The following is a 27,759-nucleotide window of genomic DNA, read 5'->3' on the forward strand; positions in this document are numbered from 1 at the left end:
AGCGAGGCAAGTTTAAGGATATGGAAGATGAGTCAAAAGAAAAATCCATGCCAGACATTTGCAGCGCATACTGTATGATTTTGGTATAAAAAGGAAGGGGTTCCTACACTTTGATTTGACATTTACAACTTATTTTTTTAAAGGGAGTATGTCAGCGGGAAAAAAAAAAAATCTTTTGTGAACGAAGCACATCAATATGTAGGACAGCTTACCCTACGAAGAATTGTACCGGTATTGTCAAGATCCATGGTCTACTTTCTTAGAAAATGATCTTCTATCTGATATGCTACTTAGCTGCTCGGTGTGCTTTGGACAGTCCAGCGTACCACGGGCGGTCCGCTGTGCCTTGGACAGTCCGGTGTACCACGGGCGGTCCGCTGTGCCTTGGACAGTCCGGCGTACCACGGGCGGTCCGCTATGCCTTAGACAGTCCGGCGTACCACGGGCAGTCCGCTATGCCTTGGACAGTCCGGCGTACCACGGGCGGTCCGCTGTGCCTTGGACAGTCCGGCGTACCACGGGCGGTCCGCTGTGCCTTGGACAGTCCGGTGTACCACGGGCTGTCCGCTATGCCTTGGACAGTCCGGCGTACCACGGGCGGTCCGCTGTGCCTTGGACAGTCCGGTGTACCACGGGCGGTCCGCTGTGCCTTGGACAGTCCAGTGTACCTTGGCCAGTCCCGCGTGCCACCGGCACGTCTACGGTTTGCCATGAAAAGTTTGACAGCAAAAATAGCGCCATCTGCACCACTATTCTCGTTTTTAAGGCCTGTCAAAGTTTTCCAGTATACAAAAAGTAAAAGTCTAACGGCACACATAAAGTAAATCGGTAATCCTGGATACAACTTGCCGGTGTCGAAAAGGCTTCTATACATTACTAATGGAAGCCATGATGAGAGTGTAAACAGAGTCCCCCCAAAGTAAAGCTCTCAGGTTAAAGAATCACTCCGGTGTTTTTTATTTTTTCTTCCACCACAGATTGGAATCACTAGTGTATTTTTTCGGGCTACTAGTAAATACGATACTCATCACTCGCTGTCTTCTGCTCATCCTGGCACCGCTCCGCCATCTTGTGACTTACCGGAAGTCACAGCTAACATCACAAGCTCTCGGTGTAAGTGAATGAGGGCCTTATTCTGTCTCTCATAGCCATACATTGAGAAGTGACTTCCGGACAGCACCGCAACCACTGGAGCGATCCCGGCAGATCACATCCAGCAGAAGACTACAGGAGTGACGCCAAGAGCAGAAGACAATGGGGGTTGTAAGTATTCCACCCACATGGTCTGTAGATTGCAAGTATTCTACAACATGCAGGGAACATATATTAGTGATGCCACCACTCCGGGGGTGAAAAAAACAGAGGAACAGAGTGTTGCTTTAAGGGCTTTTCACTCTTGGCCATAATAACCCAATGATCTTTGTTTCCGATCGTGGCTCAGCTTAAGCATGTCAAGTGATCAAATGTCAAGTGATAATTTGCTTCTTCCTCATTTTTTTATATTATTGTTGATTATGCGTTGCTTATATAGCACCATCATATTCCACAGCGCTTTACAGCCATCATCATCCCTGTCTCTAATGAGGCTCACAATCTACCTCATGCATGTCTTTGGAGAAGACCGGAGAAACCCACGCAAACACGGGGAGAACATACAAACTCCTTGCAGATGTTGTCCTTGGTGGGATTTGAACCCAGGACCCCAGCGCTGAAAAGAAATAGTGCTAACCACTGAGCCACCGTGCTGCCCATGATAACAGATTGTCGGCAGCACATCATGGGATGTAACAGCTGACAATGATGCAAACTGTACGCGCGGAGGGGGAACCAGGAGATCATTCGGATGGTGGCTCTTGATCCTTATTCGTAAAGGCAATTTATCTGCTTGTGTAAAGGACCTCAAGTGTATGTAACATGTCGTAAAATATACAAATTCTACATGAAGCATTCCTACAATTTATCATTTTACATATCAGAATGATATGTAAATACGAAATAAAATATACATATATTAAGGAATTACTTGGCAAATTGCCAATTACATTTTTAAGCTCTTGGATATTTCTACACTTCACATACAGATTTTTGTCGAGGATTTGGTCAAAGTATATAAATGAATTAGGGGTGGTATAGGCGAAGCACAAAGAGCGAATTCTAAAATAGACCTGGATATATTTGCAAAAAGCCTTTACAAGACACTGCGTTCTGCCAACTGTAAGGGGATCTGTGCCCCCATGGTTAGGAACTGAGCAGCTTGTAGTAATAAATGAAGTGAGATGCAATTTACGTGACAGATGAGTGAGCGGCACTAATGTTTGTCTGAAGCCTGCAAGTACTACTGTAAAATTTAAGTAGCTTATCAAAATATACTGATAAGCAACATAACTTTTCATGTTATATGACAGCATTATCACTTGTGCTAATACATTTCAATCAGCCTGGGCTGCTGTGAACTGGATATTGCCGAGTGGAAAATGATTAGCAGTTTAAACAAGGAGCGGCGGCGCAGTCACAGTGTAAACATTCGGAGAGGATTAGGCAGCAGAAAAGTCTCTTGCTATAAACAAACTTGTACAAAATTGCAGCAGCTGAACTAGAACCAAGAAATCCTCTCAGTAAAAGGACTTGGAGAGTGAGATTAAGGACCTTTTAGTAAACAGACGGATTACACGACCCTTATCGCTGGAAACTCCCCCTAGTTAACTGACAAGTGAGAGGGCAGGGGGGATTGGGGATCCGAGAAAAATGCGAAAGAAGCTCATGAAAAAAGGCAGAAACAAAATTGTAAAAAATTTTAGAAGCTGATACGATATACGATTCTTGTACTTTTCCATTTGGCAAAGTGAAGAGGTTTTTTTTTAGTAGAATGTCTTTGGGAAGGGTCATTTTTGGATCGGTGCAGGTCCAAGCTCTGGGATTCCTAATGATCATCAGAATGATAAGGACAGAAGAAATCTTTGAAGACTGTGATAGTTAAAGACAGAGACAAATTATTGAGCGTTTATCTGAGCATCAAAGCAATTTCGACAAAATTCTGTCGGAAATAGTTTTTTTGAAAGGCCCCCAAATTTTGGTGTTTTCAAGCCAGTTTCTCCCATCTATGCCAAAAAGGGCAAAGCTGGGGAGTAAGGGGGGCATAACTGAGGCGTGACACCACGGCTTTTCTAATAGGTGACGAGGGTAGCGTTACTTACACCAGTGACCGGAGTAAGATTTCTGGTGTGCGGTACAGAGGCACACACCGCTCATCAGACCTTCCCGATTCATGAAGAATCAAGCGCCTCTTCATGCATCAGGAGCGTCTGACTCTACAACGACCCCGTCATCATCAAGACCGTCGAGAAAATCGCCAGTCGGGGCGAATCTGCGCCATATATTTCGATTTCGGTATATTTTCTTACGCTTGGTCAACCTTCCTTTCTGCAGCTGTCACAGCAGGCTCTGTATACTTTATATTCATGAATAATTGTGAACATTAACAATTCTTTGAATAAGTTTATATTTGTGAACTTGTTAATCAGTTTTGCAATCTGGACAAACATTGGTTCATTTTTTTCTGCAATTGGAGAACTTTTGAAACTTGCCATAATAGTACTAAAAAGTGTATGTTTATGGAAACACAACACACCTTATGAATCTACTGCATATGGAAGCTAAAGCGAGAAGAAAATAAAAGCTTAAAAGGGACCTGTTATCAGATCAAAAGTGTACATTTCTTTTTATCTTATTTTATTCCCGTTGCTCCCCCTAAGCATTACATTTTTTTTGTTTTGGTCACATTTGTCATATGGATCCAGAGATATGCGTCTTTTTATTTAGTCCAATTCTTTATGGTATTTCTCAAGGGTGCGCGTCTCACAGGGTAAAAATGCAGAGCAGCCGAAACACACGCCCCAGAGGATCCTCTCAACGACGTCCCTTTGGAAACACCATACAAAACCATGCGGCGGATTTTTAAAAAAGCAAACAATGGAATAATTAGGGGCGACAGGTCTTCTTTAAAAGGAGTCTATCAGCACAACATGACTATTTAAACAAAACAAAAGTACTCCGTGCACCCATGGTGAAGATGAGCAGTTCTGCGAACCTTTCTACCAACTTATTTTCCACGTGTGTCCGTACCTTTCTCCTAATGTAAAGCTGTCAGTCAAGGAAGAGGAGGGTGTAGATCAGGGGCGGACATATCATTGGTGCAGCTGCAGAGGGGCCCTAAAGGAGAAAGGCCCATTTCCACCTCCAAAACTGGTGGAGTTGTTCATTATCATAAGATATTGTGACGCCTGTGATGTCATTCCGGGTCGCCAAAGGGTCACTATGACAGCCGGGGGTCTGTTGAAGAACTCCATGCTTGTGATTACAGACCTCCCGTGAAACCCGCCTATGGCCGGGTTTAGTGATGATCACTATATGCAGCAATACTTTTGCATTGATCGTGTGGGCTATATACAGTAGACAATTGCAGGTTAAATTCCCCTTAAAAAAAATAAATAAAAAACAAAATAACAGTTCAAATCACCCCCTTTTTCCCCATTAAAAATAAGGATAATGAAAAAAATTAGAAAATACACACGAGATAAAAAAAAAGACTGATCTATCAAAATATAAAAATAACCAGATCGGTAAACACCATGACGGAAAATAATTCAAAAGCGCCAAAATTACATTTTTTTGGTCGCTGCAATACAACAAAAAATGCTGCAACAAGTGATCAAAACGTCACATCTATCACAAGATGCTATCAATAAAAACGTTGTCTCGCCCCATAAAAATTAGCCCCTCACACAGCTCTATCAACAAAAAAATGAAAACATTACAGGTCTCAGAAAATGGCGACACATCCCCCCCAAAAAATTTTCTTCAGATTTTTTATCACTGCTAAAATAATAACAAAAATTGGACATATTTGGTATCACTGTAATCGCAATGATGAGCAGAATCGTATTGAAAAATCATTTGTACCACATAATGTACTCTGTAAAAAAATCTCAATAAACAATGTCAGAATTGCACTTTTTTTACACAATTTCTCCTTACTTTGAATTTTTGTTTTACCTGTTTTCCAGTACACTGTCTTTCAAAGGTACAATTTGTCCTACAACAAACAAGCCCTCATATGTGGATGGAAAAATAAAAAAAAGTTATGGCTCTGGGAAGAAAAATGAAAACGGAAAAAAAACAGAAATTGGCTGTCTCGTGAAGGGGCTATTTTTTGGTGGATTGCTTCCTTAAAGAAAGACTTGGAACCCATGATGTCACAATATTTCAGGACAGAAACAAAGGTTAAATGAGGAGACATCACCTGCGTTATGTTAGCCATTGAGGACGAGGATGCTCCATCAAGGTCCAACAGCTGAGACCCCCTGTGTCGCCCTCCGCTCAGTATGGTTTCTCCAGAAGCAGCTTGGTTGTCCACCCGGTCATGGCACATTGCTTTTCCAGTAATCATCGAAGGTCATAGCAGTTGTACTCTTGACATTTGGACATTGACGACAAGCCACCATGACCGACCCTGGGACAACTTTTAAAGTAGTTCCATAATTACTACTAATGAGCGACCGTGCTGGGATAAGGTGTTATCCGAGGATGCTCGGGTGCTAACCGAGAGTCTTCGGCATTCTCGAAAAGTATGTTCATGTCCCCATGGCTCCATGTCTCGCGGCTGTTCGACAACCGCTACACATGTGGGGACTGCCTAACAAACAGGAAATCCCTGCATGTGTTGCAGGTGTCGAACATCCGCGAGACATGGAGCCGCGGGAACTCGAACATACTTTTCGAGAACGCCGAAGACACTCAGTTAGCACCCGAGCATCCTCGGATAACACCTTACCCCAGCACATTCGCTCATCACTAATAATTACACATTTCCTATAATGATGATAGCATTTATCATCCACTTTCAAAAAAAGCAGATCCTGATAGTTCTGACGATTTCATCAATATGATCGCTTACTGAATCTATATAGCGGGAAGATAAAATCCCCAATGGCTCTACGGGTCTTTGACAGGAATTATGCCATGCTGATATTATCATCGGAATATGGAGCCGACGTTCATGCCGCTCCGTAATATATTCTCCTCGGCTCACCAAAGCTCGGTCTATGCGTTAAGGCTAACCTCAGGTCACTACTTAAGAAGCACCAGTGACCTTGAGTAAAATGTATTATTTATTTGCCCGCGCAGATTTTCTGTATATACGGCATACATTTTACTTTATACTCGGGCAGACTTGCGTCAGTCACTCTCACAGGTAGTAGATTGATATTTCACTGTCTAAGCGGACCTTTTGTTCTGCTGCCGGCTCCGAGTGCCAAGTATCCAGTAAACTCATAACAGAGAAATATTATTGTCCTGTAATTTGGGTTGCAGTGCTCCCTATTCATTAAACGAACTATCAAATGACTGTTACATGGGACTGCAAAGAGACCTGCAGCTCTACATCTGGAAACCTCAAAAAGCCCCATTCAGTTGTCCGTTTTCTTTGCATATAAGACAAGATGAACAGTTTTTCATCAGTGTGCCGGATAAGGTTTTCCTCCATTTTTGGTTTCCATTTTCCTTTTTTACCATCTTATTTTTCTCTTGTGCAAAAAAAAAAAAGAAAAAATGTAGACCCTTTTCTACAGTAAAAAACGAACAGCATTGAGATAACAGATGGCATATCGGTGTTATCTATCTTTTGACTGATCCGATCTCTAGTATGGGTGACTTTGATCTGGAAGTTGTATACAAAATTGTTGTTTCTTTATTTTTCTTATTTTGCAGACAATCAGTTAAAAAAAAACAACACACAAATTTGGAAAACGGACAAATGAGGCCGGAAGTACAAATTCAGTCTCTCGGGCTGATAATTCAGTGCACAAACTTCAACTCTGGTCTTTGCACACACTTATTACATTGGAGAGGTCGCTGCTGAACGAGGCGCCATCCTGAAGTCTGGCCTGTCAGCAGGAGTGCTGCGCCGACATGTTGGGCACAGGATTGGGGAAGATATGTTGTAGTCACTTTTAGCCTGAACTGATAGGAAAAGTTTAACATAGAGCTATTCGCTCTCTGAATTTCATGGGCAAAATCCAAAAGTGCATTAAAGGATCAGCAAGATAGATGAGATTTTACCAAATTTCACCTCCATGTTGTGTAAAGAACCCTACGTAGAAACGGTGAAAATTCACCTTGTATCACTATCAAAATGAACATACAGATGTTCACAAAGAATCTACAACAAAGTTGTTATGCTGCAGTTTATTTTCTTTGCAGACGCACCTTTAGGCTGTGGGGTTGTCCACGACTCGGGTCACACGTAGCAGCTAGATCGCAACACAATACAAGTGACCAGGGTCGTATTGCAATATCTAGCTCTCCACAATTGCACCAAGCAATCAAGTTCGATTTTTTTTGTAATGTACTTGTTGCAAAAACCCTAGGTGTTCAAAGTAACCGGGTAGCCCTACCTTTCAAGGAGCTTGTGAGATTAAAAAAAACAGAACTTTGGGCCCGATTCATCAAAGATTTTACAACAGAAAACTGGCATAAAGAATTTGGAAAATTTCAAAACGCAAAAAGTTTGCGCATTTTCACACCAATTTGAAACCGCCATAACAAAATGGGCGGAACTGGGGAAAAACCAAGGTGGGGAGCGGCTACGTAAAAATTCATAAAAAGTGCATTTCTTATGCTACAAATGCTACTCCAGTCCTTGCCAGTCTTAATGAATTGGCCCCTTTATTTCCAGGGAACAGCTCCACTCTATAAGCAGTATCTCGTATTGCCGCTGACTTGCAATACCAGACCCACAAACAACTAAAAAAATAAATACAAATCTGTACCCTTTTACATAGTATTCTTCAGAAGCCGGAAAAGCGGCTTGCTCCCGAAGATTTTGTGGGTCATCGACTTTTAGGCAGATTTATTGAACCTAAAGCCAGAAAATTGCACAAATTTTGGGCACAATTCCTTTGCCTGCAAATAGGAGTTGTACATCATATTCTCTGTCTTTACCACAGTCTAAAAACGGGCCAAATTTATTAGTTGGCAACTACTTTTTAAAAAACTTGTACTGATGGTTTGTTTTTTTTTAAAGAGTGTCATGTGCCATATAAAACCCAATTCTTAAAAAAAAAATATGGTCCTCACACACAACACCTCCAAAAGAAAGAGAGGAAGCTGTGAAGAATAAAAACAATCCTAAAATGACAACCAATATGGCTGAACAGATGATCACTACTAAACCCAAAGTATCCCTTTGGGCACAATTACTCGGCCAAGTGCTCGGATTTCGGCACACTTACTCTGCCAAGTGCTTGGATTTCGGCACAATTACTCTGCCAAGTGCTTGGATTTCAGCTCAATTACTCTGCCAAGTGCTCGGATTTCAGCTCAATTACTCTGCCAAGTGCTCGGATTTCGGCACAATTACTCTGCCAAGTGCTCAGATTTCAGCACAATTACTCTGCCGACTGCTTGGAATTCGGCACAATTACTCTGCCAAGTGCTCGGATTTCAGCTCAATTACTCTGCCAAGTGCTCAGATTTCAGCACAATTACTCTGCCGACTGGTTGGAATTCGGCACAATTACTCTGCCAAGTGCTTGGATTTCAGCACAATTACTATGCCAACTGCTTGGATTTCGGCACAATTACTCTGCCAAGTGCTCGGATTTCAGCACAATTACTCTGCCGACTGCTTGGAATTCGGCACAATTACTCTGCCAAGTGCTCGGATTTCCGCTCAATTACTCTGCCAAGTGCTCAGATTTCAGCACAATTACTCTGCCGACTGCTTGGAATTCGGCACAATTACTCTGCCAAGTGCTTGGATTTCAGCACAATTACTATGCCAACTGCTTGGATTTCGGCACAATTACTCTGCCAAGTGCTCGGATTTCAGCACAATTACTCTGCCGACTGCTTGGATTTTGGCACAATTACTCTGCCAAGTGCTTGGATTTCAGCACAATTACTCTGCCAAGTGCTCGGATTTCGGCACAATTACTCTGTGCTGAAATCCGAGCACTTGGCAGAGTAATTGTGCTGAAATCCGAGCAGTTGGCAGAGTAAATGTGCTGAAATCCGAGCACTTGGCAATTACTCTGCCAACTGCTCGGATTTCAGCACAATTACTCTGCCAAGTGCTCAGATTTCGGCACAATTACTCCGCCCACTACTCGGATTTCGGCACAAATACTCTGCCACATGCTCGGATTTCGGCACAATTACTCTGCCAAGTGCTCGGATTTCAGCACAATTACTCTGCCAAGTGCTCGGATTTCGGCACAATTACTCTGCCAAGTGCTCAGACTTCAGCACAATTACTCTGCCAAGTGCCCGGATTTTGGCACAATTACTCTGCCAAGTGCTCGGATTTCAGCACAATTACTCTGCCCAGTGCTCGGATTTCAGCACAATTACTCTGCCACGTGCTCGGATTTCTGATGTCATCGCTTAGGCCTCATTTTATCATTTAGGTTGTATATATTATACCGGCCAATCTCTTCCACTCTCTAGTTATTGGATAAATTACTTTTATACAACTTCGTATATGGCTTTTGGAAAAGGATATAAAAGTATGCTGTAAGAGGATTATTCCGCCGAGCTACGCTTTGATATGATGGGATCTGGAAGTCATTACTGAGGCACGTGATATGATCCGTGACAGGTAGAGTGTAAAATACATACAGATTTTGGTCGAACAGTGCGCGGTGTAGTCCTTGGCTGGGAATACGGGCTCGGCTCACAATATACCTGTCACTAAAATCAATAACACGAGTGTCTGGCGTATTGTAGACCCTGCTGAATAGACCGGTCCGCCGCAGAGAGCGCTGAGCTGGAGCTGCATTGCCCATGTTACGTCTAATGATGGCAGTGTTGAGGTACGTGGAGCTGACATTTCCTGTCTCTTCAATCTCCCAACACAAGAGACATAACAAGACGTTTCATTCACTCATTAACTCTTTACGTTCATTTAAAGACGTGTCGGAGAAATCCATCACAATTCAGTATTGGGAGGATCTGAGCGAAGGAGAGTGCGGTTTAGGATAGACTCCTGAGCGGAAGATTTGTTGCAGACATTTCTGAAATTCAGTCCCCGGCTAGGTTTTCTCCTGCAGAAAGCACATGGGTTTTCACAAGGCCCCTTTACATGAATGAATAATTCATGCGCGAAAACCATTAATATAAAATATTTGCCACTGAAATGATTCTCTGGCTATGTGCACACAACATCTTTTTTTTGGCAGATTCCACCTCGAAAACCGCCTGAAAAAAAAAAAACAATGAAAAAAATGTTGTAAAGAATAAACGTATGCATTGCTATATAATAAGCCACTTGCTGAACATTTGTGCTAGCTGTCAAAAAAAAAAAATGTAACCACTACAGATTTCTTTAAAAATGCCCTTCTTCTGGTGTTTTTCCCACTCTGGAGACACACTGCGCGTTCCAATACAAGTCAATAAGATAGCTCAGAAGACGACTGGAGGGTTTTTGTTAAACAAAAACACAAAAAAAACAAAAAAAAAAAGAGAGAGAGCTTTATTCAATGGAGTGAAAAGAAGAAAAAAAACAAGAAAATCACAGATTAAAAAAAAAAAGGGAACGCTTTATTCAATGGAGTGAAAAGGAAAAAGAAAAACAATAAAATCACAGTAAAAAAGATGTAAAAAAAAAAAACAAACCATGGTATAAGCCTCCACAATAAGCACAAGTGGGTAAAACCATCAGAAAAAAGGAAATGGCCGAAAAGGAAAAGCACAAAAGAGGCTTCAGAAAAAAAAAAGTCTAGAGTTCCCGGAAGAGTGTTCTGCTGGAAAAACTTGTTTTTGACGTTGAGCCTATCACATTGTAAATTACTTGTTGGGGTCTTTATGATCGGTATCCGCATTGTGAACAAGATCTTCATTTTGTATGTGCGTGTAGATTCTTCTCACTTCTTCCAGAACTATAAATAAGGGGGGACAGGTGCTATCCTCCGTAAGAAACAGCCAACAACCAGAGAAGTGGACCTAGATCTTGCTGGAGCGCCACGGCCTATTCAGTCTTCTCTTAGAATGGATCGGACATTAATATTAAAGTCCAGGAAAGCCCCCATAAAGGACATATATCATCTTTCTGCAAGATAGGTGATAAATGACTGATCTCTAAGGACCCTACTGCCGATACTTAATACCACTGAGGTCAGAAGCCCCCCACCGATGCATCTACGGGACTAGTAAGATCGCACACGAGCTACAGTTTGAAAGAAAGAGAAAAGGGGTAAGAAGCGGACGGGTATACGGTTTTACTAATCCGATCCAATACAGTTAGGCTATGTTCACACATCATGTTTTTCTGCATTAAAGAAGCTGCGTTTTACAGTCCCAGATTTACAGACACAGTCCCAGATTTTGCTAATCTATGAGATCTTAGAACTCTCATGCACACGCTTGCAATTCTTTCAGCGTTTTTACAGCATTTTTTTCACCCGTAGAAAGCAATGATAAGAGTGCAAATATACTGCAGAAAAACACAACACACAGGTTTTGCTGCATTTTTTCTGCACGGCTTAGGTGTGTGATTTGTCTATTGTACGTGTTTAATAAAATTAGATTTGCCAAAAACACAGCACAAAATGCTGGAACATTTTTGCACTTTCTCGTTGCTGGGTGAAAAAAAAAAAGCTGTAAAAACGCTGAAAGAATCGACATGCTGCAAGTGTGCATATGAGGTTTCTGAAATCTCATGGATTTTGCTAGGACTATAAGATACAGCTTTTCCGCAAAGAAAGAAGAAACAAAAAAGCGGCGTGTGAACATAGTCTAACTGTATTGGATCAGATCGGTAAAAAGGAATAACAGTCAGATTGTTATCCCCATTTTCGAGCTTTCGGTTTAAAACAAATTTTTCTTCCCAAAATCAATTGATGAACATAAAAGAAAAATTGAGGATTATATTGCAAGTGTGAGACTGTACGAGATGAGGAGGCGGCATGATGCGGACTGGACGCATCAATGCCAATTTGTCATTGAGAAACTATGCGAGTCTTTATCGGAAGAGTGCGAGAGCCTTGAGCCTATAACCCAAACACCCCGTCCCTCCCAGCCTCAGCAGCTCTGCCAGTCACCCCTGTTGGCCGATTTATAGCTTATGACTTGCATATATTTAATTTGTAACCGAAAACTTCCCCTTCCTGTTAACTACCTTAGAACTCCCTGATTAACTCTTGTTTTTACAGGTCAGAGGTTAAGCAAAGGAAGGGAAGCAGGGGATTCTGAGAATGGCCAGGACCCACAGCTTGCCGGGCCCTGTGGAAGAAAACATTAAGAAATAAGTGATAGGCTAAAGACTGCTCGAGACAGTTTAGAGTTCAAAGGATCAGAGAAACATAAATCATTGCGGCAAAAAAAAAAAAGTAAACAAAAGGAGTTTTTTAGCCATCATCCACCTTTTTGGGATCTGCCCCCAGTTATGGCAGCTTTGCCTCTTAATAGAAAATGACACTTTTACAACAAAATTCCATAAGGAGAAGAAGTGCACTCACCTCCCTCCTCCCTTAAAAAAAAGACCCGATGTGTCAGAATTAACCATTTCATCCGAAACTAATCACTGCCGGCCATTATTTCTGCTGTCAAGCAAATAAATGAGGGCACTTTAATAAAGCTACTTTAGGTAAAATGTTGTGACCCCCTTAAGTGCCGGTGCCTTTAATGCGCCATAAATCTGCTGCCGGCCAGTCCTGTATTACGCCATATATAAAAGCGCAGTGCCGTTTCATTTATGTGCTGCATCTTTTCATCATCTCACCTGTGTAAAAGATCTTAAAAAAAAACAAAACAAAAGAAAAGGAAAAATGACGGTAGGTATTTTATGAAGTTTGTTATAAGGTGCGGCACGGCACCGCAGACACCGGGAGAAGCTGAAGGTCAGGGGGACGTTGGTATAAACACTCTGGAGTTAGGCTTGGCAGGCATGTTTAGTGACTGTAGTAAAGGAGGTGATGACATACGGATGCTGAATAAGCCACTGTGCAGCAGAGTTTATACAGACATCAACTGCTACATTAAATTCTGATTAAAAAAAAGGAAAAAAAAATATTGCTCTGTTTATTTCTCACATAAAGAAGCATCCTTCACATTTCCTGGATGTGCTCCAAAAATGTTCTCCCCACCGACTCTCTTTTAGGGGAAATAATAGGTAAAGAGTGGGGGGGATTGAGGTAGAGCATAGTGATGAGCGAACGTCCTCGGATGAGGTGTTATCTGAGCATGCTCGGGTGCTAACAGAATGTCTTCGGCATGCTCAGATATTATGTTCGAGTCCCCGCGGCTGCATGTCTCGCGCAGTCTTGCCAATCCCTCCATGTGTTGCGGCTGTCGAACAGCTGTGAGACAAGGAGCCGCAGGGACTCAAACTTATTTTTCGAGCGCGCCGAAGACACTCGGTTATCACATGAGTTCATCACTAGACTAGAGCACAAAGGTTCTCAAAAGGTTGTCCAGGCATGGAAAAAAAAAAAAAATTACACTCCCCTCCAAGACTGTATTAGGTGCCCCCGCCGTTACTCCTCCATTCTCGGTGGTTCCCGTTGACTGCAGCAATGACAGTTTTCCGAGCTGAAGAAATCGTGTTCAGACAAAATAAAAACACTGCAAACAATCAGTGGCTACTGATCAGCAGCAGCGTTCACATGACGCCATTGCTAGATGTTGATCTCGGTAGACCGGCAGGGAACGGAGTATGAAAATGCAGTGACGGTCCAGTTGGCAACTATCATTTTTTTAGGTTATTTTTTCCGCACTCCCTGGGCCAATTAATCAGGACTTGACCCATTTTTAAATATGAAACTTCGGTTACATCATACAAAACGCAATAATTTTTTAAATGAAAAAAAAAAAGCTTCTTTACGTAAATTCCCGCTTAAAATGGGGGTCGATTCATCAAGCCTGGCATAGTGCGAGCTGGTGCTATGACAGTCGTCCTGGCCTAGAAGGCACCGAATTCATTAAGAGGCGCATACCACTTTGGAATTCGGCTGCTCTTTTAAGTTGCGTGTGCCACGCTACTCCATTCAATAGCATTTCTGGCATGAAAATTGCTGACCCTTTCAATGAATCTGACAGGCGGATGTGGCCATGCCCCGTCCAAACACCTCCCCAGCTCTGCCCATTTTGGCAGAGCGGATTTAAACCGGCGTGAAAATGCCAAAAGTCACAAATTTGTAAACAAGTTTTATGGTGTACAAAAATTTTTTGTACCTTTTCAAAGCTTTTACGATAACGTTCTGGAGTAAATCCTTTGATGGACTGGATCCAATGTGTCCAGTCTTGGCGGTCTGTGCATAAGATCATACAGGCTGCTTGACGTGGACGTTCTGAGAGGCCATGAAAAATAGCGGGCTGAGTTTACCTTAAAAACAAAATTGTTCCAAGTTTGAGTCCGAAAACTTGGGAAGTCTGCTTTTTGTCTTATTTGTCATCCATAAGAAATCAGATTTATACTAATCAGCTATCAAAAAATTACAAGACCAAAAGCAGTTTCATATGTTAATCAATTAGTACGTATCCGTAAAAAATAAAATCATATACTGTGGCTCGGCACGGGATCCAATGTTTTTAGCGCACACATACTTGAATGGGGAAGTCTCATCTAACACATGGAAGACACCAGTGCGTGCTGCAATTTGTTTTCATGCACAAAATCAAAACAGTGAAAATATTAAAAAAAAATTTAAAAAGCTCATCTGCCCCAAGCCACTGAATACTGTCTAAATTCTGTCCATTATTTCACTAGCGGCACAGACCGAAAAAACATGGTCACGTGAAATTGGCTTTCCACAAAGTGTCGAAGCTCACAATTTAACCTTAGAAAACACGGGAAAAAAAAGGATTGTCATTGGCATCTTTAAAAAACTGAAGCCCTGATACTACGTTGGGTCCAAATAGAGACTGGAAAAATGTTGTGCCCATATACAGGTCCTTCTCAAAAAATTAGCATATAGTGTTAAATTTCATTATTTACCATAATGTAATGATTACAATTAAACTTTCATATATTATAGATTCATTATCCACCAACTGAAATTTGTCAGGTCTTTTATTGTTTTAATACTGATGATTTTGGCATACAACTCCTGATAACCCAAAAAACCTGTCTCAATAAATTAGCATATCAAGAAAAGGTTCTCTAAACGACCTATTACCCTAATCTTCTGAATCAACTAATTAACTCTAAACACATGCAAAAGATACCTGAGGCTTTTATAAACTCCCTGCCTGGTTCATTACTCAAAACCCCCATCATGGGTAAGACTAGCGACCTGACAGATGTCAAGAAGGCCATCATTGACACCCTCAAGCAAGAGGGTAAGACCCAGAAAGAAATTTCTCAACAAATAGGCTGTTCTCAGAGTGCTGTATCAAGGCACCTCAATGGTAAGTCTGTTGGAAGGAAACAATGTGGCAGAAAACGCTGTACAACGAGAAGAGGAGACCGGACCCTGAGGAAGATTGTGGAGAAGGACCGATTCCAGACCTTGGGGAACCTGAGGAAGCAGTGGACTGAGTCTGGTGTGGAAACATCCACAGCCACCGTGCACAGGCGTGTGCAGGAAATGGGCTACAGGTGCCGCATTCCCCAGGTAAAGCCACTTTTGAGCTACAGAGAAGCAGCACTGGACTGTTGCTAAGTGGTCCCAAGTACTTTTTTCTGATGAAAGCAAATTTTGCATGTCATTCGGAAATCAAGGTGCCAGAGTCTGGAGGAAGACTGGGGAGAAGGAAATGCCAAAATGCCTGAAGTCCAGTGTCAAGTACCCACAGTCAGTGATGGTGTGGGGTGCCATGTCAGCTGCTGGTGTTGGTCCACTGTGTTTCATCAAGGGCAGGGTCAATGCAGCTAGCTATCAGGAGATTTTGGAGCACTTCATGCTTCCATCGGCTGAAATGCTTTATGGAGATGAAGATTTCATTTTTCAGCACGACCTGGCACCTGCTCACAGTGCCAAAACCACTGGTAAATGGTTTACTGACCATGGTATTACTATGCTCAATTGGCCTGCCAACTCTCCTGACCTGAACCCCATAGAGAATCTGTGGGATATTGTGAAGAGAAAGTTGAGAGACGCAAGACCCAACACTCTGGATGAGCTTAAGGCCGCTATTGAAGCATCCTGGGCCTCCATAACATCTCAGCAGTGTCACAGGCTGATTGCCTCCATGCCACGCCGCATTGAAGCAGTCATTTCTGCCAAAGGATTCCCGACCAAGTATTGAGTGCATAACTGAACATTATTATTTGTTGGTTTTTTTGTTTGTTATTAAAAAACACTTTTATTTGATTGGATGGGTGAAATATGCTAATTTATTGAGACAGGTTTTTTGGGTTATCAGGAGTTGTATGCCAAAATCATCAGTATTAAAACAATAAAAGACCTGACAAATTTCAGTTGGTGGATAATGAATCTATAATATATGAAAGTTTAATTGTAATCATTACATTATGGTAAATAATGAAATTTAACACTATATGCTAATTTTTTGAGAAGGACCTGTAAGTTCGGTCCAGGTTTCCATCATATTGATTCCCCAATTCACCAAAGCGATTACAGCACAATTCTGGTGTATATTACTTTGAGAAGTTGTACATTTTTGTGGAACATCATCTTGCGGAAACATTTCACGACTTCTGGGGTTTGCATGACCATTTCCCTCAGCTCTGCCAAATTGGGTGGAACTGGGGCGGACGCCGCAGCTCGTCTACTTTATGACAAACTATGGCACACCATACACCAGAAATCTCCTTCCAGTCTCTGGCTGGAGTAAGATTTGTGGTAAGGAGAACGGAGGCACACAACACTTGTTAGACGCTCCTGACTAATTCTGCGGCATGCGCCTCTTCATGAATCACGAGCATCTCACTCCACCACACCCTCTCGAGACCGGAGTGAATATTGCCGGTCTTGGTGAATCAGGGACTGAGAGTATTGCTACATACTGCAATAATCTTCCACGATTGGTCAAAAATAACTGAAACCCAGAATGAAACCCGGTGGAGGTTCTTATCCAAAAATAGGAATAAAAACATAGTAAACCACAAAAAGTGTAGGAAACTTTTTTGACTGTGTGTTAAAGCTTCTGGTCTGTATAAATAAAAGGGCTAGGTTTGGAAAACTACCGTGGTTAATCCTATTTTTACAACTTCAGATACCGAATAATGGAGGACATTATCGTTTCTGCAGCGCATCTTATTATTACTTAAAGGTGTTGTCCGGGTTAAAACAAGATGTCACCTATCCACAGTACAGGTGATAACATACTGATTGGTAGGTGATCCATTGCTTGGAACTTTTATTCTGCAGAGGGAAATGTTATCACCGTCACAAGTTGCCGGAGAAGGTCAGACACACACATTCATCACTTATGGCGCTGCCGGAAAAAAAAGAACACAGTGCTTTGCAGCCCATAGTGAATAAATGGAACTCAAGTTGCACATTCCGCTGCCCCTCATTCTCATGGAAATAAAAAACTCTTAAAAAGCAAATCTTTGAAACCCTGGTCTAATTAAATTTTTGCCTGGGAGAGACCTTGGTGATGCAGTATTACTACCTTGTGTCTTGCTGTGCTCAGTCTTGCCATGGTGTATGACCTATGATATGTAACCATCTTCCACAACCTCACCTTTGTAGTAGCGTTTGTCTTTTCCTCACCCAGTTTTAAGCCTCATTCACAGCTGTTTCTGTTTCAGTTAATGACTATTTCATCCTACATATAAATATGATGATCACTATGACCTGTTTAGTATAACTGGTTGCTCATACACCTGACTATAATCCCACAAAATCCTTAACTGTGCGCAAGTGTACCTAGAAGAACAGATTTTGTTTTGAACGCAAAAGTTTGTCAAACGAAATGCTGAATTGATTTAGATTTCTCTTCTGCTCATTCAATTTGCCTTTTTGTGAATAGATAAGTAGTGATGAGCGGGTGTGTTCTGATAAGGTGTTACTCGAGCATGCTCGTGTGCTAGCAGAGTATCTTCGGCGTGCTCGAATACTATGTTCGAGTCCCCGCAGTTGCATGTTTCAACAGCCAGTAACACATGCAGGATTTCCTAACAGGCACAGGTGATTAAGGGTGCATAGCCACCTAAAGGCGTCAAAGTCGCATATCATGTAACTTACAACGCTGCTGCTGTTTTATCCTCTGCTGAGCACTTTCAGACAATAAAGAAAGAAGTTTGTTCACAAGGTCGTTGAGATGGAACTTCTTCTGTTTTGTGATTGATCCAACGAGACCTTATCAGAACATGTTTGCTCAACACTATTGATAAGAATAAGCTATTAACACTTCTATTTTTCAAAAGAATTCTTAGGGTATGTGCACACGATGCGGATTCTGCTGCGGATTTTTCCGCAGCAGAATTGGAAAATCCGCAGTGCAAAACCGCTGCGGTTTTCACTGCGGATTTTACTGCGGTTTCTTCTGCGTATTCCTCTTCGGGTTTTCAACAGCACTTTCCTATTGGTGCATGTTGAAAACCGCTGCGGAATCCGCACAAAAAAGTGACATGCTCCTTCTTTTCTTCCGCAGCGTATCCGCGCGGATTTTTCCGCATCGTAGGCACAGCGGTTTTTGTTTCCCATAGGTTTACATGGTACTGTAAACTTTGGGAAAACTGCTGCGGATCCGCAGCGGTCAAATCCGCTGCGGATCCGCAGCAAAAACCGCCAACGTGTGAACAAAGCCTTACTTTGCAGCATTTTTTCAACACCTGCCTAAAACTATTGCACAGTATTGTAAATATAAACATATATGCACAACATATACAGTACACACATGGTATAGGGGCTGCTTGCGCTTAATAAAAAAACAAACATGACGATCAGAAAATGAGATGCCTCCACGGAGAAGCCAGCATGTGAGTTTGTCCTGTTTTACTCTTTATGCATTTTTGAAAACTTGGTTTTGTTGCTGCAAAATAAAACTGAATATTTCAGCGGTGAAGCAAAGCAAAAAGCAACTTTTCAAAAGAGGAGTGTAAGGTCTAGAGTCTAGACCAACAATTGAGGAAACTTTCCAGGATGGATGCACAGGCTGGTGTATTTAATTACATAACTGCAACTACTCTAAGGCTATGTGCACACGTTGCAGATTTGACTGTGGAATTTTCTGTGCAGATTCTGAATTTCTTGGCAGAAAACGCAGGTCAAAATCTGCACCTTTTTTGGGTATGTGCACACGTTGCAGATTTTTGTGCGGATTTCTTCCTTTTTTCACCCCTGCAGATTTCTTATGGAGTGGGTGCAGAAACGCAGCAGTCCTGCACAAAGAATTGACATGGTCCTTTTTTTGAATCTGCTGCGTTTTCCGTGCAGATTTTTCGGCACCATTAGCACAGCATTTTTTTGCCATTGATTTAGATTGTACTGTAAATCACTTGCGTTTCTGCGCAGAAAACAAAGCTGCAGATCTGCAGCAAATCTGCAATTCAAAAAAACAACTGGCAAAGTCAGGGCCATATTTGCCACTAGGCACATGTGGGCACGTGCCTAGGGCGCCAGGATGCGATGGGGCGGCACCTGAGCAAGGTTTTTTTTTTCGTTGTTTTTTTTTTTAAGGCTGGGATCCGCCCGCCAACCCCCCTCAACCATCCCCACCCACCACCTCACCACCTCCTTGAAGACGATATACTCACACTCCTCCAGCGATGCCTGGTCTCAGCGCCGGCAGCAAGTCCTGTGCTCAAAGCGGTCACATGGTACCACTCATTAAGGTGATGAATATGGACGCATATTCATGACCTTAATGAGCAGTACCATGTGACCGCTCACACAGGAAGAAGCCGGGAGTCGGGACAGAGGTGCAGGAGGAAGAGTCCGTTCAGCACGCTGTGAGGAGGGTGAGTATGACGGGCGGGGAGGAGGATGGGGGAGCCACGTATATAAGATGGGGGGAACGTGGCCATGCATACAAGGATGGGAGGAGGTGGGGAAGGAGGCACGCATACAAGGATGGGAGGAGGGGGGAACGGAGTCACGCATATAAGGATGGGAGGAGGGGGGGAAGGAGCCACGCATACAAGGATGGAAGGAGGGGGGGAACGGAGCCACGCATACAAGGATGGGAGGAGGGGGAACGCAGCCACGCATACAAGGATGGGAGGAAGTGGGGGGAATGGAGCCACGCATACAAGGATGGGAGGGAGGAATGGAGCAACGCATACAAGGATGGGGAGGGGGGAACGGAGCCACACATACAAAAATGGGAGGAGGGGGAGCAGAGCCACGCATACAAAGATTGGAGGAGGGGAAGCAGAGCCACGCATACAAGGATGGAAGGAGGGGGGGAATGGAGCCACGCATACAAGGAAGGGAGGAGATGGAGCAGAGCCACGCATACAAGGATGGGAGGAGGGGGAGCAGAGCCACGCATACAAAGATGGGAGGAGGGGGAGCAGAGCCACGCATACAAAGATTGGAGGAGGGGGAGCAGAGCCACGCATACAAAGAGGGGAGGAGGGGGAGCAGAGCCACGCATACAAGGATGGGAGGAGGGGGAGCAGAGCAACGCAAAAATGGGAGGAGGGGGAGCAGAGCCAGGCATACTAGGATGGGAGGAGGGGGGAGCAGAGCCTCACATACAAAGATGGGAGGAGGGGGAGCAGAGCCACACATACAGGATGGGAGGAGGGGGAAGCAGAGCCACGCATACAGGATGGGAGGGGGGGTGAGATGAGCCATGCATACAGGATGGGAGGGGAGGAGATGAGCCATGCATACAGGATAGGAGGGGTGATGAGATGAGCCACGCATACAAGGATGGGAGGGAGGAATGGAGCAACGCATACAAGGATGGGGAGGGGGGAACGGAGCCACACATACAAAAATGGGAGGAGGGGGAGCAGAGCCACGCATACAAAGATTGGAGGAGGGGAAGCAGAGCCACGCATACAAGGATGGAAGGAGGGGGGGAATGGAGCCACGCATACAAGGATGGGAGGAGATGGAGCAGAGCCACGCATACAAGGATGGGAGGAGGGGGAGCAGAGCCACGCATACAAAGATGGGAGGAGGGGGAGCAGAGCCACGCATACAAAGATTGGAGGAGGGGGAGCAGAGCCACGCATACAAAGAGGGGAGGAGGGGGAGCAGAGCCACGCATACAAGGATGGGAGGAGGGGGAGCAGAGCAACGCAAAAATGGGAGGAGGGGGAGCAGAGCCAGGCATACTAGGATGGGAGGAGGGGGGAGCAGAGCCTCACATACAAAGATGGGAGGAGGGGGAGCAGAGCCACACATACAGGATGGGAGGAGGGGGAAGCAGAGCCATGCATACAGGATGGGAGGGGGGGTGAGATGAGCCATGCATACAGGATGGGAGGGGAGGAGATGAGCCATGCATACAGGATAGGAGGGGTGATGAGATGAGCCATGCATACAGGATGGGAGGGGGGAGATGAGCCATGCATACAAGATGGGAGGGGGGGAGATGAGCCATGCATACAGGATGGGGGGAGATGAGCCATGCATACAAGATGGGAGGGGGAGCATTATACAGTATGGAACATATGTGGCCATTATACAGTATGAAGCATCATGTGGGGTCATTATACAGTATTGAGCATCATGTGGGGTCATTATACAGTCAGTATAGAGCACTGTGTGGCCATTATACACTATGGAGCATCATGTGTGGCCATTATACAGTATAGAGCACTGTGTGGCCATTATACAGTATTGAGCATCATGTGTGGCCATTATACAGTAAGGAGCATCATGTGTGGCCATTATACAGTATTGGACATCATGTGTGGCCATTATACAGTATGGAGCATCATGTGTGGCCATTATACAGTATTGAGCATCATGTGTGGCCATTATACAGCATAGAGCACTGTGTGGTCATTATACAGTATGGAGCACTGTGTGGCCATTATACAGTATGGAGCATCATGTGTGGCCATTATACAGTATAGAGCACTGTGTGGCCATTATACAGTATGGAGCATCATGTGTGGCCATTATATAGTATAGAGCACTGTGTGGCCATTATACAGTATAGAGCACTGTGTGGCAATTATACAGTATGGAGCATCTTGTGTGGCCATTATACAGTATTGAGCAACATGTGTGTCCATTATACAGTATGGAGCATCATGTGTGGCCATTATACAGCATAGAGCACTGTGTGGTCATTATACAGTATGGAGCACTGTGTGGCCATTATACAGTATGGAGCATCATGTGTGGCCATTATAGAGTATAGAGCACTGTGTGGCCATTATACAGTATGGAGCATCATGTGTGGCCATTATACAGTATAGAGCACTGTGTGGCCATTATACAGTATAGAGCACTGTGTGGCCATTATACAGTATGGAGCATCTTGTCTGGCCATTATACAGTATTGAGCATCATGTGTGGCCATTATACAGTATGGAGCACTGTGGCCATTATACAGTATAGAGCACTGTGTAGCCATTATACTGTACGCAGCATCATGTGGGGCCATTATACAGTATTGAGCATCATGTAGGGTCGTTATACAGTATGGAGCACTGTGTGGCCATATTTTTTTTGTTTAGAATTATTATTTATGAAACAGTGTGATCAGCAGTACTAAATAGGTGTGGTTGGGGCGTGGATATGGGTGTGACTAGTTGTGAAATGGGTGTGGTCAGAGGCATGGCCTAAAATGTCCCTCTTTCTCTTCTTCAAAAGTTGGGAGGTATGGTACCACATTTGCCAGATCACGGCAAGTGCTGCAAATGTCTGCAAATCCCATAGGGAATGAATGAGGCCGAACGCAGTGTTGCCGTAAGTGATCCGCTATGCGGCAGATGCGGAAAAACTGCCGTATCTGCTGCAAAAAGGCTACTTTCACATCGGCGATTTTTGACAGTCACTGCCGATAGTGTCATACTCACCAAAGGGAGAGGCAGCACTAAAAGTGCCTAGGGCAGCAGAAACTCTAAATACGGCCCTGGGCAAAGTATCAGTCTGAGACACCAAAAAGTGGGCGCTAATGGAATAACTGTACTCCAAGGACAGTCCTGCGAGATGTGCTGCATTTCATAAACCACTGACTGTAGAATTTATCTGAACAAAATGTAGATAATAGATCTCCCATAAATGATTAAGAATAATATAAAAAAATACACAAATAAAGTTAGGACTTCAAAATTCTACTTGAATAGTTAACATATTGCTTCAATAAACTGTATACATCAATAGTACAAGAGAATATAAGAAACTACGTAACATATCCTATCAGAAGAAACATTTTTATTTCCCCTCATTTAAGGCATTTCATTTCCCCATTTCCAGAAGTAATCATTCACTGCGAAAACAGCAATAAATCAGTCTTGCTCAAGAGGGATCGCCAGCTCACTGAGGTATCACATTACAGCAGTCCATAGAAGATGGAGGACAGAGCATGAGAGAGAACCAGAGAGACACAGACAGTGCTGCTGCTTTCTTAAAAGTCTTAACTCTTGACAGTGCTGGATTCATAGTCACACTGCTCAGTACTGCTATATATGGCCCTCTATTGTTGCTTCTGAGGATGTGATACAGACAGGAGAGCTAAAATCCATAATATGTGTTCTGTATACGTGAAACATCTCTATCCATTAGCTCAGAAGCAACTGAAAATTAGAGATAGAGCCTGCAGAAGGGAACACTGACTAATAAATGAAGCAGAACACAAATCATATTATGGCCAATAAATTCTTCACGTACAAACACAACAGCTTATCCTGAAAAAACAACTAGACCAACAGGTATGCGGCTTCAACCATTTCTTAGGCTCTATTCTCACAAGAGTCATGTTTTCTATTAAAGAGAATCCATCATCAGATTTTTGCTAGGTAATCTGAGAGAAGCAGGAAGTAGGGGCAGAGACCCTGATTCCAGCATCATATCACTTGATGGTCTAACTGGTGTAGTTGTGATAAAATCATTGACTTCTAAGCTGCAGATGTAGCAGTGTATCGCGCAAGCGTGTGGCGCACATGGATCGAGGACCCACTGTGCCATGCTTACCAGGGAGGGGCATAGCTAATCGGCTACCTGGTTTTCACTGGAGCTCTTGATAGTGGAGTCAAGCCTGAGCTGAAGGTAGCCGCCAGGTACCACTCCTAGGCAATCCTAGATACCGCAGCTTCTGATCCAAGGATTGGGTTCGTTGACACTGACTGAACTCAGAGGCACAGACAAGGCTGGATTCAGAACATGCTTAGTTCAGACAGGTGTGACTTCAGAGTTCAGATACTGCCGAAGCATCTTCAGGTTCAGGGTCCGCTGACGCGGTTCCAAAAATCAGGTACCGTCGGAGCGGCTTCGGGATTCTGGTACCACCGCAGTGGCTTCAGGGTTCAGGAACCGGTGGAGCGGCTTCAGGGTTCAGGTACCGTCGGAGCAGCTTCAGGGTTCAGGTAATGGCGGAGCAGCTTCAGGGTTCAGGTACCGCCAGAGTGGCTTCAGGGTTCAGGTACCGCCAGAGTGGCTTCAGGGTTCAGGTACCGCCGGAGTGGCTTCAGGGTTCAGGTACCGCCGGAGCGACTTAAGGGTCACATACACACTATACAGGAACACGGGAAACAGAATCAGGATAAACTAATTTCAGTGGATGAGGAGAGGGGACGTGGCAACAAACAGTTGCACACATTAGAGTTGTAGGGAAACTATAGAGGTTGCTCAGGCACCTCCCAACGGGGGAGGGTGCCTTTTATACTAGATGCCTTCCAGCTATCGGCTGTGGGCATTTTTAAGGTGTGAGTGTTGCCCGTTTAAGAACAGAGGAGCACGGGCACTAGGCGTGCACAGGAAGCAGCAGATGGGGAAGCTCACCAAGCAGCCGGGGCAGTGTGTATGTCGGCGTGCCTGCCAGTAATAGTGGTACACAGTGCTCTGAGTACTGAGACACGTATAACCGCAGCCGCATCAGTGATTGAAAGTTTTCCTATAATATTTCCTATAATGAGACAGCTATGCAGCGTCTGTTAGATATCAGTATATTGTAGCAGACCACGCTGACCTTTACGTGGTCCATTCTGGTATTTTTAATGACAAGGACAGAGCTGCCATCATAAATACTGGAAAAAGCCTAAAGGATCCCATTAACATAAGTGTAAACATTTATGTGCACTAAAGTTAATAGGAGAGGTGACATCCAATAGAAATGTCATTACAAACATGGTTTTACATTCAGTTTTTCAGATTTTTTGCCTAAAAAAAACCAAACTGTGTATTTTTATCTCTTTAAGGTTTAAGCTACAAAAAAATATTAGAAAAATAAGTAAAAAATACATACAGTGCGGCAAAAAAGTATTTAGACAGTCAGCAATAGTGCAAGTTCCACCACTTAAAAAGATGAGAGGCGTCTGTAATTTACATCATAGGTAGACCTCAACTATGGGAGACAAACTGAGAAAAAAAATCCAGAAAATCACATTGTCTGTTTTTTTAACATTTTATTTGCATATTATGGTGGAAAATAAGTATTTGGTCAGAAACAAACAATCAAGATTTCTGGCTCTCCCAGACCTGTAACTTCTTCTTTAAGAGTCTCCTCTTTCCTCCACTCATTACCTGTAGTAATGGCACCTGTTTAAACTTGTTATCAGTATAAAAAGACACCTGTGCACACCCTCAAACAGTCTGACTCCAAACTCCACTATGGAGAAGACCAAAGAGCTGTCAAACGACAACAGAAACAAAATTGTAGCCCTGCACCAGGCTGGGAAGACTGAATCTGCAATAGCCAACCAGCTTGGAGTGAAGAAATCAACAGAGGGAGCAATAATTAGAAAATGGAAGACATACAAGACCACTGATAATCTCCCTCGATCTGGGGCTCCACGCAAAATCCCACCCCGTGGGGTCAGAATGATCACAAGAACGGTGAGCAAAAATCCCAGAACCACGCGGGGGGACCTAGTGAATGAACTGCAGAGAGCTGGGACCAATGTAACAAGGCCTACCATAAGTAACACACTACGCCACCATGGACTCAGATTCTGCAGTGCCAGACGTGTCCCACTGCTTAAGCCAGTACATGTCCGGGCCCGTCTGAAGTTTGCTAGAGAGCATTTGGATGATCCAGAGGAGTTTTGGGAGAATGTCCTATGGTCTGATGAAACCAAACTGGAACTGTTTGGTAGAAACACAACTTGTCGTGTTTGGAGGAAAAAGAATACTGAGTTGCATCCATCAAACACCATACCTACTGTAAAGCATGGTGGTGGAAACATCATGCTTTGGGGCTGTTTCTCTGCAAAGGGGCCAGGACGACTGATCCGGGTACATGAATGAATGAATGGGGCCATGTATCGTGAGATTTTGAGTGCAAACCTCCTTCCATCAGCAAGGGCATTGAAGATGAAACGTGGCTGGGTCTTTCAACATGACAATGATCCAAAGCACACCGCCAGGGCAACGAAGGAGTGGCTTCGTAAGAAGCATTTCAAGGTCCTGGAGTGGCCTAGCCAGTCTCCAGATCTCAACCCTATAGAAAACCTTTGGAGGGAGTTGAACGTCCGTGTTGCCAAGCGAAAAGCCAAAAACATCACTGCTCTAGAGGAGATCTGCATGGAGGAATGGGCCAACATACCAACAACAGTGTGTGGCAACCTTGTGAAGACTTACAGAAAACGTTTGACCACTGTCATTGCCAACAAAGGATATATTACAAAGTATTGAGATGAAATTTTGTTTCTGACCAAATACTTATTTTCCACCATAATATGCAAATAAAATGTTAAAAAAACAGACTGTGATTTTCTGGATTTTTTTTCTCAGTTTGTCTCCCATAGTTGAGGCCTACCTATGATGTAAATTACAGACGCCTCTCATCTTTTTAAGTGGTGGAACTTGCACTATTGCTGACTGACTAAATACTTTTTTGCCCCACTGTAAATAACAATAGATAAAATATAGTAAAAAACTAAAAATGATAAGAATATGAGAAAAGAAACAGATACCTACAGCAATAACCTTCCTTATTAATAAAAATGAGAAATCACACCACAAAATATACACTTCCTCCTTAAAACACAGACCCCCAATCATTCACTGAGACCCCCAACGCATACAGTCAAAACAAACACTTAGGTCTTTGTACAACTGGAAGTGAAGTTATTTTGCTAAGCGCCAAGTCAAGTTGGTGGAAGATTTATATGTCTACATGAGTGAGGGCAAATATAATATTTAAAAAAAAAAAAAAAAAGGATCCCTTCACCCCGTGATGTCCCGCTCTCCTTCTGGGCAGCACTGAAAGCATTTTTATATTTTTTAATAATATTTGGCCTCTCCCGAAAGATGAAAACTTGATTTCAAAGAGCGAATTAAAGCATAGAATAAAAACCAGGACATAAATGTGTCAGCAGCCTTTTTTTCTATTTTTTTTTCTAGCTGCCTGTTAATGAATGAGTCTTTCAAGCTCGAAACGCCAAATAATTCCATATGCTTTCCTGGCTCGGGGTTTGGCTCTGTGTTATTGTTCGAAGTGCAATAATTGAACGTGACTTAAACCTTAAGGATTTAGTATGTTATAATAGTGTAAAAGATTGCGGCAGTAATGAGAAATATAAAATCTGTCATTACACAAACATGCGGGAGCTAACAATTTATCTTTAATAAAGGGCGCAGCTTAACTTTTATTGGCGCTACAATTTTATAAATATCTCATTTTTCACAGAAGCTGCAGACAATTAAACGGGTAAGCAAAAAGGGCAATAAGCATTCACAGCTCGGTACTGCTCCGCCTATTACTGGGAGCAAAAGGTGACAG

At 43.3% G+C, this 27,759-nt stretch overlaps 1 protein-coding gene across 3 annotated transcripts in view; it reads right to left on the reverse strand.

Annotated features, from left to right (window-relative positions):
* The window catches only part of DENND1A (DENN domain containing 1A), a 1,020,433-nt gene that overhangs the window by 613,977 nt on the left and 378,697 nt on the right, over positions 1 to 27,759 (reverse strand). The window lies entirely within an intron of this gene.

The sequence above is a fragment of the Ranitomeya imitator genome, chromosome 2 (genome assembly GCF_032444005.1).
Source record: "Ranitomeya imitator isolate aRanImi1 chromosome 2, aRanImi1.pri, whole genome shotgun sequence".
Lineage (NCBI taxonomy): Eukaryota > Metazoa > Chordata > Amphibia > Anura > Dendrobatidae > Ranitomeya > Ranitomeya imitator.